Source organism: Lontra canadensis, unplaced genomic scaffold, assembly GCF_010015895.1.
Source record: "Lontra canadensis isolate GAN:19392208 unplaced genomic scaffold, GSC_riverotter_1.0 scaffold3, whole genome shotgun sequence".
In the NCBI taxonomy this organism is placed as follows: Eukaryota; Metazoa; Chordata; class Mammalia; order Carnivora; family Mustelidae; genus Lontra; species Lontra canadensis.
The window spans coordinates 54,466,682-54,481,844 of NW_022630997.1; the positions used below are offsets into that span (position 1 = coordinate 54,466,682).

The 15,163-nt window shown below is 44.9% G+C and overlaps 1 long non-coding RNA gene across 1 annotated transcript; it reads left to right on the forward strand.

Moving 5' to 3' along the window:
• The first annotated feature begins 5,695 nt into the window (after positions 1–5,695).
• LOC116858024 lies at positions 5,696–15,141 on the forward strand. Its single transcript, XR_004380856.1, has 3 exons — positions 5,696–5,715; positions 12,779–12,846; positions 15,084–15,141. It is a non-coding gene; the product is annotated as an uncharacterized LOC116858024 (long non-coding RNA).
• The last annotated feature ends 22 nt before the right edge of the window (positions 15,142–15,163 follow it).

Genomic DNA, 15,163 nt, shown 5'->3' on the forward strand with positions numbered 1-15,163 from the left:
GGAGAATGAAGAAGAGGGTGTGAGCGTAGATAAAACAAGATGGGCCCTATGCTGACTGCCTAAATTACATGATAGATTATTCTCTACTTGGGTATGTTTAAGATTTTCATAATACATTTTTCAAAAATAAAGGAGGGGGAGGGGATCAAGAGATTTTAAGGATGAAAAGGAAGAAGGGAGTTTTGAGAAGGACAGTGCTGGAGATGTCACCATAGGAAATTCTAATTTTTGCAAGAAGGTGTAAGTATTTCATTCACCACCACCCAAAATGCGAACAATGTGGAGAAGTTGCTCTGTGGTGAAAACAAGTTTATGGCTTTGTGAACTGCGGACTCGGAGCAAGTGAACTGATATCCTGGTAAAGTGAAACACAGGACATGTTCTCTCCTTTATTCCCTTTTTGTTCCCATGTGCACATTTCAGCAGACAATGGGGCTCACCTGGTGGGACATCCCCTTGGCTTGGGAAAGGACAGCTTGCAGCTGTCCCAGGGTGTTCAAATTTTTTAGTTGAGATGTGGTGTTTGTTGTCATGGTTTAAGATGACCTTATGGAACTCTGGGACCGTAAGAGGCCTGGGAGTCCTGACCGAGGTCCATCAGTGATGAGGCTTCCAAAGAATCAGTCAAGTATCAAGACACTCACCAAGTATCGAGAGAGACCCCCGAGCTCAAGAATGACACAAGAGAGAGGAAATCACTAGGCTTTGTTTCATTTTGGCTTTTCAATCTCTTTTTGGAAATATGAGGCTCAACTTTGGGGTGTTTTTAAAATTGCTGGCCTTTCTCTGTGGTGAGTGTTCATGACTCATTGGATAAGCCTGTCAGGTTATGTAATGTATAACCCCAGGCTGGGTAGCATGATGGGGTGTAAATCAAGGTGTGACGTGCAGAATTCTCTGAGCATCCGGCTCTCGGGTGGGTTTCATACCCAGTTTAACAATGTCAGAGCTTTGCAGAAGCTTCTGACTTGCTTGTCTCACTAGCCCTAGGTCAGTACTTTTTAGAGGGGAGGGGCATGGGGGGATGGGTGAGCCTGGGGGTGGGTATTAAAGAGGGCATGTATTGCATGGAGCACTGGGTGTGGTGCATAAACAATGAATCTTGGAACACTGAAAAAAATAAAATAAATGGTAATTTTAAAGAACTTTAAATGGCCACACGGATGTGGGCAGCACATTTCTGATACTCTGAGCTCCAAGGGATCATCACCTATTAGTCTTGGCTGTGAGACCAAATGGTTTACTAAAACTAAATGTAAAGAAATGAGGGGTCTGCTCAGCGGAAAGCCCGCTTTTCCTTCTCCCACTCCCTCTACCTGTGTTCCTGCTCTTGCTGTCTCTCTCTGTCAAATAAATAAAGAGATAAAATCTTAAAAAAAAAAAAAAGAAAGAAAGAAATGTAGGGTGGAGGAAACCTCTAATATTCTCTGTTCTCCTCCTAACTTCTCCACAAGGGTAGAATTTGCTAATTTGGCTGGGTTGGAGTCTAGGACAGTGACAACTGAGCCATGAATCAGCAAAAGTTGAATTAGATTCTACTGGCACTCAGACTGCCAGTCATTTTCCTAATCCGAGGAAGCCCGTCTTCAAGTTCCATCCCCTCATCTGAAGACGTCCTAGGTTTCCTTGGTCCTAAAGAAAATACTTCAGAAACCAGTCTGGCTCAGTTACCTGTAGTTGCATTACTGAGATGGGAATTACAACAGCCTGGAGGAAAAGAGGAGTGGTTTTCTTTCTAAAGCATTTAAAAACCAAGTTCTTTTTTATGTTACTTATTCTCTGTGTACTTCAGGAAAACAAAGTGCCTTCACTTAGCATCAAGATGTTCAATGATTAAATGGATTTTCCTACCATTTAGACAAACTGCAGGTTACTCATGTTATTGGCCTTTTTTATGCATTGAGAATCCCTCCAAAAGTGAGGGGAGAAATACCTACACTTCAAACCCTGAGCCAGGTTGACCGAAATATCTATAAACCCATACCCTGAGTTGCATTTTTGTTTTTTTTTTTGTTTTTTGTTTTTTTCATGGTAAGTGGAATTATCTATAAGCTTGGCTCAGCCCCTTTGTGTTTCTAAAGGAAAGTTGAGCCCACCTGAAAGAGGGCTCTAGCAACTCATCCATCTTGACCTCTCCAGGTTAATTAGTGTCTGAGAATTTTCCTTCTCTGGGAGGTAACATCTCATCAAATCTGGCAACAGGGAGACCAGAATAAACAATTCAGTTGATATGAGGTGTGCCTCCTTTTTTTTTTTTTTTCCTTTTGCATCAGAACATACTTTTGTTTCAGCTACTCATGTACTCATGTATATCTTGAAAGCACGAGTGCGAGCATCTGTGGACACTTAGATCCTGGGGTGACTTGCATAACCACTCGGCATCCATTCCCGAGACTTCCTCTTAGAGTGTGTGGGACAGGTATGTTCCTCTATAGGTAGCTCTCACGGCAGGGACCTGGCACTTACAACAAGCAAGCTCTCAAGATACGAGAACTGTTATGATGTATTCCTCTGTTCACTTTATCACACCAGGATCATCATGATCCTAAATTCTGATGATAGCTGTCCATCTAGCTTGTCATCTCTCTTAAGATTTTCCTTTCTGAACATGCAGTTAAAAAAAGACAATAGCTTCCTTCCAAAGCCACTTATTTTCTGTTGGCAGTAGTGTCGTTGTGTGAATACCGCATCTGAAATACGTAAGATTCCTTTCAGGATTTTTCTGAGTCATTTATAATCTCCTCCCCTGTGCTTTCTTAACGAATTTGTTAGGTGCTTGATTCTTACAAAGTTCTCGTCTTCAAAATGCGGTGATGTATCAGTTCAGAACACTGAGCAGAACTCTCCGTGGCTTGCCTTGCTGTATCAGCCACATCACTCTCCCCCAGTGTGTCCAGAAATTGAAACTGGGCCAAAAAAAAGAAAAAGAAAAAAGAAAGGAAATGGGGCCAAATGGAGCTGACAGGGCAGAGACAATGGGCAAAAGCTTTTGATTACTGTTCTTTGTCACTTCCTCCCCACTGCCCCCCACCATGCCCAGGACATTCTCATCACTTTAAAAAATACTGGGCTGATTAAGGACAGGAAGTTAGCTTCCTGACAAATATTATCAAGGACTGACGGCCAGTTGCTAGTTGCCAGCTACCTTCCCTTTGGCTGAAGCTTCCTGTTAGAAGCCGGTCTGCCTTCTTCAAACAAAGCTGTGCTCACATGGGACCCTACGCATTCCGCCACGTAAAAACACGCACAGGCTCTCTGTGACTCTAACGGGATTGTGGAGGGATGTTAGGAACCTGGAGTTGGATGAACTCTTCCTTCTGCTGCGCTGAGGGTGGTTGGAGGGGCCATGGGCTTGTGAGAAGGGACACATTGGTTCTTGAAGGTTACTGTTCCAGGATTTTTGCTTTTCACTGACTTCTTCGTTCAACGCAGATTTATGAAGTTGGGTTCTCCTTACTAACAAGAGCCCAAACAGCTTCTTGAGATGAAATTTGGGAAAAGTGCTTGAAAAATTGCTTTAATACATAATTCCAATAGGATTTTTTTTTTCATTACGTCACCTCAATAGCAGTTTTAAACTATAACCCTTTTTGAAATTTAGAAAACAAACGGTAGAGATCTGATAAAAATGGGAATTAGAGGCAAAGCGTATGTAAGATTTTTGCATCAGAATGAATGGGATAAGAGAAATTTGCCAGAAGGAGGGGGGCTAGAGGTCAGGCGCTATTTTTGTTTTGGCATGAACTGCCCTCGCCAGTCCATAGCGTTCCCCACCCCACCTCCCTCCATGCTGCAGCGTTTCCCGTGGCTCCTCCAGGGTGCAGAGCTGTGATGTGCGGGTCAGAAGTCTTATCCCTGGGAAGGACCCATGTCTCGGATTGCATGAGGATATGTTGGAAAAGTGCATAACCTGGGAGACTGAACTTCAAGTCTCCTCTGGCCACAGGCTGGCTTGCTGTGTCCCTGGACCAATTCCTCTGCATCTTTGCTTCCAAGCCCAGCTCTAGGCCACATAGGATACATAGGAAGGGCTCAGAGACTCTTTGAATTTCTGTACCTCACTCATCCAGCTGCCTACACCAGGAATCTGGTGCGTGTTCTGGACTTCTTGCGGTCTCTCTCCACCCAGTCTGAGCGAGGCACTAAATCTTTCCAACTGTATACCCGCTGCAGGCAACTCTACCCTTCTTCCCTGTTCCACTCCTGCCCCAGGTCAGGTCTGTCCTCAGCGCCCACTGGGCTGTTGTAAGAAATGGTTTCCCAGCTCCTTGTCTGGCCTCAGGTCCCGATCCACCAGCCTCTCCTCCTTTTGTCTTTCTGGACAAAGCTGACCCTATCTCACCCTTGCTGAGAAGAGAAGTATTAGCCTCCTCCTGCCCATGGGATGATGTGCTTAACATAATGTAAGACTGGCAAGCATGTTCCTAGTTCTTACTCTGGGCTCTTGTAAGTGTTCCACGCATGTGAGCCCACTTGATCCTTGCAACAACTTTACAGGCGGATGACTACTATGATCTTCCGTTTATGAGGGGGGAACTTGACGCATAGAGAGCTTAATCACTTACTTGGAGTTAAACTGCTAGTACGCGATAAAGCAGAACATGAAGGTTTTTACAGAGCCCTGCTTATTCCCATTTTGTAAAAACTTGAGTACAGTTGAAACACAAAGTTGCATTAGTCTCAGGCTTACGACACCTAAGTGCTGTGCTGTGCTCCCCATGGGGGTGACTACCATGGGTCACCATACAATGCTAGATGATACCACTGATTCTATTCCCTATGCCAGCCAGTCGTCCTCATGACTCGTTCATTCCGGAGCTGGAAGCCTGTGCCTCCCACTCCCCTTCACCCGTTATGCCCATCCCCCTGGACCCCACAAGTCTCAGTTCCATCTGTGGTCGCCTCTGCCTTGTCCCTTTCCTTCAACAATGCAAGCTGCAGGCCATTCTCACCCTCCCCATATCCACCCCTTGCCCTCCCCAGGCTTTTGCTCCTCTTCGTAGCTCTGCCCCAAATGCCTTCCCCATTGACTCTTGGACAAGGTCCCACCTCCTCTTTTGGACTTGGCCCTGGCACACCTCCTCCATCAGTCAAGTCTTTCTAACGCACTTCCTCTCTGTGTTGCACACCTCCACATGTCTGAGGGGCTGCTTAGTGTTAGGAATGAGACAGACAATAGGCACTAAGTCGAGGGGTGGTCTTCAGGATCTTATGATTATTTGGGGCAAAGAGGCTAAAAGATCTGGAGCAGAACAGAATAGGCCCTCCAGGAAAGGTGAGCTCAAGGCACTCTTTGGGGGCATATGTGTGTGTTGAGGAGTCTGGGGTGTGGGAAAGTATTCCTAGAGGTAATGCTGCAACGAGGAACTGAGGGGCAAAAGGGAATTCACAGTGAGAAATTAGGGGAAGGATAGGTTTTTTAGACATAAGGAATAGCATTTAGGAGCTCAGAGCTGAGACCGTGCATGGTAGGTCTGGGAATGTGTGTAGTGTGTGTACTCACTTATCTCACACACTGGCTAAGCTCCTTGAGGACATCTAGTCCCCCCTGCTGCCTCAAGGAGGTCTCAGCCGAATTAGACTAGAACCTAAGCACTGTAATCTCTGTAACTCTCTCTCCCAGCCTGCTAACTATGAGGGCCATGTGAGCAGGCTGCTGAAGTCCTTTGGGTTTTCTGAGATTCTGTGAACCAAGAAGCCATGGAAGGCAAGCAGGTGGGTCTTAGTCTGTGAATTGTCCGAGAGCCCTGGAAAGCCAATGATGCTCAGGCTCTGATTTTCACCTTTTAATTAAAAAAAAAAAAAAGACAATGTGGGGGTGGGGGTGAAGACCATTGAAACACACTTAGCCTCTACATGCCTTCTCTCCTCTGCAAGCCTCTTGCCGTCATCCCTGGTCTGAGTGTGGGATCACTAGCGGGGCTGGCGTGAAGGCCTCTTATGAATGCAGAGTCCTTGAGAGACCTGAGAGGATGAATATACAAGGATCGGGCTACTTATAAAAATCGTACTCTGACCTACAGCCTGCTGCAATCAGCCCAGAATGCCAGCCGGCTACAACAGTAAGCAGTCCCAGAAGCCAGCTCATAACTCCCGTGGCCAACAGCTGCAGTCGGCCAGGGCTCTGTAACGACAGCTTGCCTCCAGTTTGCACCCACTTCTCATTTAGGACCCACGGTAGGAAGGCCAACATGTATTTCCTAACCAGTCACATAGGTTTTCCCAACTTTAGTTAGCCTATGTACGGCAGCCCCATGCCTCCAGCCTCCAGTCAGGCCACACTTGGGGCCTTCTTTTTTATGCGCTGTAAAGCGCTCCCAGTGTTCTGCCTGCCTTTGAGTCTCCACCCAGTGTATGTGATGGTGGCCAACTCCCTTGCTGGAGCAGCCTCTGAATAAACAGACTTGGTGGTTCTCATTTGGATGGTTTTCATTCATTTCCATGGATGGAACGAGGTTCCTTTAAGCTCTGGGTATTCTGTTCATTTTTTTCCACTCTTGGATCCATTTGCCTTTTCTTAGAATACTGGAGAAAGTTTTCATCAACTACAAATATTGACCAAGATTAGGCACGTTCACGCTGGAAAGGCCATTGTTTTGTATGAGATCAGCAATAGCACCTGATTCCCACTCTGTCATGGTGCTGGGACTGTCAGCCTGTCCTTTGGCCTTCTTATAGTTCCACCTCCTTACCTAGAAAATGGGATTAAGAAATTATTATCTGGGGTGACCGGGTGGCTCAGTGGGTTAAACCTCTGCCTTTGGCTCAGGTCATGATCTCAGGGTCCCAGGATTGAGCCCCACATCGGGCTCTCTGCTCAGCAGGGAGCCTGCTTCCCCCTCTCTCTCTGCCTGCCTCTTTGCCTACTTGTGATCCCTCTGTCAAATAAATAAATAAAATCTTTAAAAAAAAACTCTAAAAAAAAAAAAGAAATTATTATCTGCCTAAAGTCTGGGACCACATCCATGGTTCTCAGTCTGTGTCTAGCAGTACACCTCTCAGCATTTTCTCATTAATCCCGGTCAAATAAAAACAAATCCAGACTAAGGTATGGAGAAATTGTATTTGAGAAGACGATTGCAATAGGTAGATGGGACTATTGCAATGGTGAGAACATTCTGTACGGAAGATCAGCAAGTGTCTCACAAGTTTCTGCAGACTGGGGTGGTGAGGAAAGGCTGTTCTGCGTTCTAATCTGGGGGTGAGAGTTCAAGGGCCTGTGGGAAGGGGAGAAGCTTGACTAAAGTTTAGCCAGTATTCTATCCAGATTGGTTGGTAGGAGCAAACAATTCAGCTAATCATTTTATGAGACAAAGAAGGGGAAGTTGGAGAGTGTGTGTCTGGTCTTGTCTTAGATAAGTAATTGGCCATCCGTGGGTCTTACCTAAGTCACAAAACAACTGTGGTTCTTTTTAGAAAGCCATTTTGAAGCACAAAAGTGTGAGGGGATTTCTTGACTACTGTTTTCTAGGAACATAAGGCTCAGGTAAAGTTCAACATTATCATCCGCTGATGGATGAATGGATAAACAACACATGGTAAATGCATTTAATAGAATATGATTCAGCCTTGAAAAGGAAGGAAACTCTGACATGCTACAACACCCATGAATCTTGAGGACATTGTGTAAATGAAATAAACCAGTGGCCAAAAGACAAATGCTGTACAAGTCCACTCACACCAGGTCTCTAGAGTGGTCAAAATCATAGAAACAGGGGTGCCTGGGTGGCTCAGTGGGTTAAAGTCTCTGCCTTGGGCTCAGGTCATGATCAGGGCTCAGGGTCCTGGGATGGAACCCGGCATCTCTACACAGTGGGGAGCCTACTTTCCCCCACCCCCTGCCCTGCCTGACTCTCCACCTACTTGTGACCTCTGTCAAATAAACAAATAAAATCTTAAAAAAAAATCATAGAAACAGAAAGTAGCACAGTGGTTTACCAGAGGTTGGGAAGAGAGGAGAATGGGGAGTTATTTTTGAATGGACAAAAAATTTCAGTTTTGCAAGATACAAAGAGTTCTGGAGATTGGTTGTACAACAATGTGGATGCATTTAACACCACTGAACCATACACCGGAAAATGGTGAAGATGGTAGATTTAATGTTATGTGTCTTTTACTACACTCAAAAATTTTTAGAAATTCAGCATTGTCAGTCCCTTTTTTTCTTTTTTTTAAAGATTTTGTGTATTTATTTGAGAGAGAGAGAGAGGAGAGGAAGAGCACAAGCAAGGGGAAAGGTGCAGAAGCAGAGGGAGAAACAAACTCCCCACTGATCAGGGAGCCTGACTGGGGCCTCCATTCTAGGCCCCTGGGATCAGGACCTGAGCCAAAGACAGATGCTTGACCGACCGAACCATTCAGGTACCCCCATGTCAGTCCTTCTTTTGTTCAAGATGAATAGATATCATTTATCACTAACAACTCAGAGGCAGTCTTAAATCTCCTGAGTGGAAAAACCATCTAAAAAAATAGTCTCCAGAAGACTCTCATTGGTGTTGTTTCTGAAACATCAGACAGTCGTCTACTGAGAGGTAGTAGATAAGATCGGTTGACTAAGAATCCCACTGATCAGGCATTTGAAGAGAAAGTTGACTGGAGTGAAATAGAGAAATATTAAAAATAAATAGTTATTTTAGGTAAACAGCCAAGAGTTGCCCTGGGGCTGTGTATTCCAGTAGGTTCCGAGAGGCAGGTGGTAATCCAGCACTGGTCATTGCACTTGTCGAAGCTAAGATGTCAGTGCTCTTGGAAATGCTGTCCGTGGTCATGGTTGCCTTGTATATAAAGGCACACATGACCTGAGCATTTCATCAGGTTTCTTTGCTAGCCCAGACAATGCCCTTTCCAGGGAGAAATCTGGTCTGTGCATGGGCCGCTGCGGGGAAGTCTTTTGAGGTCTATAGAGGTTTTATTTATTTTTTTATTTTTTAAAAGATTTTGTTTCTTTGACAGGGAGAGACACAGTGAGAGAGGGAACACAAGCAAGGGGAGTGGGAGAGGGAGAAACAGGCTCACTGCTGAACAGGGAGCCCATGCAGGGCTGGATCCCAGGACCCTGGGATCATGACCTGAGCCAAAGGCAGACGCTTAACGACTGGGCCACCCAGGCGGCCCTACAGAGGTTTTAGGTTGCACTGCTGCCTCAGATGCTGGGGAAGAAGCCAATGACAAGGCAACCTAAAGTCCCAAGGAGGATCTGCTAAGTCATATTTTTGTTCTTGGTGATGCCAAGACAGGGTGGGGAGGGGAGAAAAATTGGAAATATTAGTTTGGATGGTTGTACACAGATACTGAAGGAAAATAACAGAAGTGAACATTTAACAAGTTTTGACAATGTGTGCAAGATGATAGGATCGAGTTCAGTTTACAGGAGTGCATATCCCTCAGTTACAGGCAATTACAAAGATGCCCAGGCTAGCTCAGAAACAATGAACAGGGCCAGAATCTGATAACCCACAGGCTGTGCTACTGTTTTCCACTGAAACACAAAATTCTCTCGAGAGTTATCTCCCTTTTGATCAAAGATGATCACAAGGAAAGATCATTCTCAATCATAAAATAAAGCTAGTCTCATTAGATATGACTTGATTATTGGCAGAGGTGCAGCAAGAATGATGATTTAATGTGCAGGCCTTTCAAGTTTGCTTTGTTCGAAGCTTTCATAAGAAATCTCAGAATGGACTTTTAAAAGCTTTCTTGAGCCTCGACTCCAGTCATGATCTCAGGGTTGTAAGATGGAGCCCCGCATCAGGCTCTGTGCTGGGCATGGAGCCTACTTAAGATTCTCTCTCTCTCTCACTCTCTCTCCCTCTGCCCCTCCCCACCCTGCAAATCAATCAATAAATAAATATGACATGATTGTAAAGAACTTTAGCTATTTCCCAAATAGGAAGATTTCATTCATTTAGCAAAGACAAAAGTTTAGTTTTGCATCAGTATAATATTTGATACTAAAACTCTTCTCTTTTTTTAAGGTTTTATTTATTTATTTGAGAGAGAGAGAGACAGAGATAATGAGAGAGAGCACAAGTGGGGAGGAGAGTGAGAAATAGCCTTCCCGCTGAGCAGAAAGCCCAACGTATGGCTGGATCCCAGCACCCCAGGATCATGACCTGAGCCGAAGGCAGACACTTAATCGACTGAGCCACCCAAGTGCCCTGATACTAAAGCTCTTTTAAAGAAAAACTTATAAATAAGCCCATCAAACTTTCACCAGCATTGACCATGACAAATGAAATTATCTTTCTATGAAACTTCTACAACTTTCTCTCTCCATTCAGATTTTGTCCTACATGTTTCTCTTCCTCGTTCTTAAACACCCAGTCATTACTTTAGGACAAATCTACTCTCCTTTCCCTTAATAAGGGTGTATCCTGGTTATCTTGTATTAGTTCTTTCTGCAATTGTGTGTCCCAGAGAGTTTCATTCAAGGGTAACTTTTTTTTTTACTTGAGAAAGAGAGAGAGGGAGAGATATGTCATCTTCTGAACTGTGAATGAAATTTTGGACAAAGGGCTGAGTGGGACCAAGTGGCCCTCTGTGTGTGTCCAAAGCCCGTCTAAGTGTCTTAAATATCCCATCTGTTTCCAGTTCATTTTTCAACCTCAAGTGATTGCTCTTAGGGTCCTTGAACCCCTTGAGGACCCTGACAAGGGGAGGGCCACCTCTAGCTCCAGTGACTATAGGAGCTGAGGGGCCAGCCGGGAAGGGTAGGGTAGATAGAGAGATGGAAGATGGAAGGGTTTTGAAGGGGAACAGATCAAACAATTCAAGGGAATTTAAAGGAAGGTCAGACTTATTAAAAAGGAGGAAGAAGGAGCCATGAGGGACAGGGAATGACAGGAAGGAAGATTTTAGGTGCGGACCAGACTGAGGAGTTGTCTCGTTTCCTCAAGAAGTCACTCGAGTACCAAGGGGTCTTCAGGAAAATTTGGCCTTACTGAAGATATTGAACTGAATCAGTGTCATCGTGGCAAGGTAGAGGGAGGGAGAAGAGGAGGGGAGTGCCAGAGAGAGAATTATTGTCCTGGATCAAATTGTGTCCCCTCTAAAGACATGTCGATGTCCTAACTCTGGTACCTATAAATGTGGCTTTACATGGAAATAGGGTGTGTATAGGGATAAACAAGTTAGGAGGAGGTCATTGGGGTGGGCCATAATCCAATATGACTGGTGTCCTTAAAAGAAGAGAAGATAGAGACACACAGGGAGAAGATGACTGTGCGGAGCCAGGGAGGGGCAAGGAGGGCTCTTCCCCTATAGCCTCCAGAGGAGGACACCTCCCTCCCTGGCCCCGGACCCTTGATTTCAGACTTGAGGCCTCTAGATCTGTGAGACAACAAAATTCCATTGTTAACAGCCTCCTAGTTCTGGTATTTTATGATGACAGCCCAGGGAAACTAATATATCCAGTAACCCAGGGGATTAGATGATTTAATCAGACATAAGACCTTAAAGAAGACAGAAAAGATACTACTTGTTTTATTCCTCTAGTTCTCCTTACACAATCCCAATCACCCCTTGTTCAGACCTCAGTGGAGGAGCTGAGGGTATTTCCTTACAAAACAAACCATTAGAGAAACAGAGGAAGAATGGAAGAAGCCTCGCAGAAGAGACAGAGAAAATTCTCCTTGCCTGAAAGAATCAGTGAAGCTCCTTAGAGTGTTACAACACACAAATGTCCAGAGCCCTGGATCCACTCACCATCATGGATGCCACACCCCCAGGACGCAGAGTCTGAGAAGCCAGCATGAACACCGGGGTGAAGACCGAGGGGTCTGGGGGGTGGTCGGCACTCTATGTAAGACAAGGCACCAGAAAACCGTCCAAGAAAAACAAATCTAGATTCAGGTAAGGAGAGACTTTATTTGAAAAGACTGCTGTAGGTGGTTGACAGGGTCTGGGGCTGGGGGGAAGGGGGAGGGGAGAGTTGCCGTTTAGGGGGTATGGAGTTTCAGTTTTGCAAGATGAAAAAGTTCTGAACGTCTGTTGCCCAACAGTGTAAATATACTTAACATTGCTGAATGGAAACTTAAAAGTAATTAAGATGAGAGGCGCCTGGGTGGCTCAGTCAGGTTAAGTGTCTGCCTTCAACTCAGGTCATGATCCCGGGGTCTTGGGATTGAGTCCGGCTTCGGGCTCCTTGCTCAGCTGGGATCCTGATTCTCCCTCTGCCTGCCACCCCCTACTGCTTATATTGTATCTCTCTCTGATAAATAAATAAAATCTTTTAAAAAATGATTAAGATGGTAAAGATTATGATATGTGTATTTTACCACAATTAAAGACATTTTAAATTATTAAAAAGAAGAGACATAATATGGCAGGGACCCATTAAAATTCAGAAAACAGTGATCAAAAGATCTACAAGCATCTCAAATTTCAGGCAGAAAATGGCTTTTTCGGGACACCTGGGAGGCTCAGTTGTTAAGCATCTGCCTTCGGCTCAGGTCATGATCTCAGGGTCTTGGGATCCAGCCCCATGTGGGGCTCCCTGCTCAGCGGGGAGTCTGCTTCTCCCTCTGCCTCTGCTGCTCCCCCTGCTTGTGCTCTTTTTCTCGCTGTCTCTCTCTCTTTGTCAAATAAATAAAATCTTTAAAAAAAGGAAAAAAAATTGGCTTTTTTTTTTTTAATAAAGAGGAGTAAACAAAGCTGAAAGGACTGGGTGTCCACAATTAGGTGAGAGGGTGTATGATTAGACAACTGATTAGAGAATGTCTGTGGTCAACTTATTTTTGGAAAACATGCTAAGGAAGGGCTGTTCTGTATTCTGATGCAGGTGGGTCAAAGTTCAGGGGACCGTGGAGAGAGAAGCCTGAGTAGAGTTCGGTCAAGGCACGTTAGCAGGTATTTTGTTCAGATTAGTCAGTGGGGGCAAAAGGCTCAGCTGACCGTTTCTGAGACAGAAGGCAATGGAGAGGGTTTGTGTCTGGGCTTGCTGCCGTGAACAAGGGAGTTACCCACCAGTCTTGTCGAAGTCATTTGTAGAAAGGTGGTTATTTGTGGTAAACCTCTTCCTGGAACACAAAGTGGTGAGCAATTTCAGGGGAACAGGATTCAGGTAGAGCCCAGCAGTATCACGCCACTGCCCCTTCTCCACCCACCCTGCTCCCACCGCCTCCACACAAGTTGCCGAGTGGCAAGTTTTTGAAGGAGTGCTCCACCAAAGTTGGCCAGCCCCTGTCCTTGCTCGTAAAGCTTCCCAAAGTGCAAGCTATTTTTTGAGTGTTCCCGGCACCATGCTGAGGACAGGGCATGTCTTAATGTCACTCATTTCTTGAAACAGCCTGATCCCTTTTCGATTGCCATTTTACAGATGAAGAAACTGAGGCACAAGAAGAATATGTCACATTACTAATGTCACTTTGCTAATATCACATAATTAATATATTCGTTTCCTAGGGCTGAGGGACAAATGACCGCAAACTTGGTGGCTTAAAACAACAGAAATGTATTGTCTCTGTTTTGGAAACTGAAAGTCCAAGATCCAGGTGTCCACAAGGCCCTCCTTTCTCTGAAGTCACCCGGAGGGGATGCTTCCTTGTGTTGTCATAGCTGAAGTGTCTGCCAGCGGCCCTCGGTGTTCCTGGCTCGTGGACCTACCATTCTGTCTCTGTTTCCTTTGTCACATGGTGTCCTCTCTGGGTCCAAATTGCCCTCTCTTCTAAGGACAGCAGTCACTGGGTTAGGGCCCAGTATTACCAATCTTAATCCAGTAAGAGCTCATCTTAAATGGATTATACGAGGATTATATAAGGTCCTATTTCCAAGTAAGGCCACAGTCACAGGTCCTGGGAGGGAGGTCTTGAACATATCTTTTTGAGGGACACAATTCAACCCACAGCAGGTAGTAAGTGAGAGCTAGGGCTTGGAACCACTCCCCAGTCATCTGCAGAGTGGGATCTCGGGCCGCAGGCACTGGTCAAAATGACCCTTGAGGGGGTGTTAAGACGATATCAAAATGTCTATTTTTAAATTTCATCTTTAAGAAAATTCCATTTGTGTTTTATGATGTACGTCATGTATTCACAATAGTACATGAATGTGTTCTATAAAGGTACGTATATTCAGTGGGTACTCAAGAATTGTAACTGATCAGTGAATGAAAAAGAAAATTAAGGCCTTGTACCTACTCTGTTCCCTCCTACCCATCTCTTAAACCGGTGGTCACTGGTATATTACTTTCTCTCTCCTTTTTTTTTTTTTTTTAAGATTTTTATTTATTTATTTGACAGACAGAGATCACAAGTAGGCAGAGAGGCAGGCAGAGAGAGAGAGAGGAGGAAGCAGGCTCCCCGCTGAGCAGAAAGCCCGATGCAGGGCTCGATCCCAGGACCCCGGGATCATGACCTGAGCCAAAGGCAGAGGCTTAACCCACTGAGCCACCCAGGCGCCCCTTACTTTCTCTTTTTAACAGTTGCCTCAGCAAAGTAGCACTCCACTATTTGTAGTGAGGGGTTTTGAGTTCCCCTCACCCCCAGGATTTGGTTGAAAAGGGTTTAGTTTGGAAAAAGGACAGTCACCAGGCCTGAGCCAAGGTGACAGATGGCTAGAACCTTAAGAATGAGGCAATTTGACGAGATTTTTTCCCTTCGGTTTGTATCCTTATGTATTTCAATAACTTTGTCTAACGGTCAGTTTCCTTTTCAACACCCAGACAGACGGGGAGAGCTAATGTTTAATTTAATTTAGGTCTGAAGACATGCTGTTAATGATCCAAACAATTTAACATCAGTTGTTGGGGACTGGGGAGGTGTATCTTTTTTGGGCTTTTTGTGAGATACAGTTTTTCAAAAGGAGACACACTGCAACCAGTAGCCAGGTTGTGACTCCACTTCTCGTCTTTGGACTTCAAAGCTGCAGCTTCCCTTGTGTGATACTATCCCAAGGCCTGCTCCCCTCCCCCGACACACTCACATACATACACTTTGCTGGGAATTCTTTCGGGTTCCTTAAGGGGAAGACAGGGATATGCTCACAGGCAACTAGATCTCAAAATGATAATGTGCGTTTGAAAATCCATTTGTTAAGTGTTTCTTTCTTTCTTTTTTGAAAATCCATTTGTTTATATATTTTAAAAACAGGAGGAAGTCAAGGTAAACAAAGCAAAATGGATACATGTGAAAAGATATTCAGCTATCCGTGGAAAAGGATCACTCAGAAG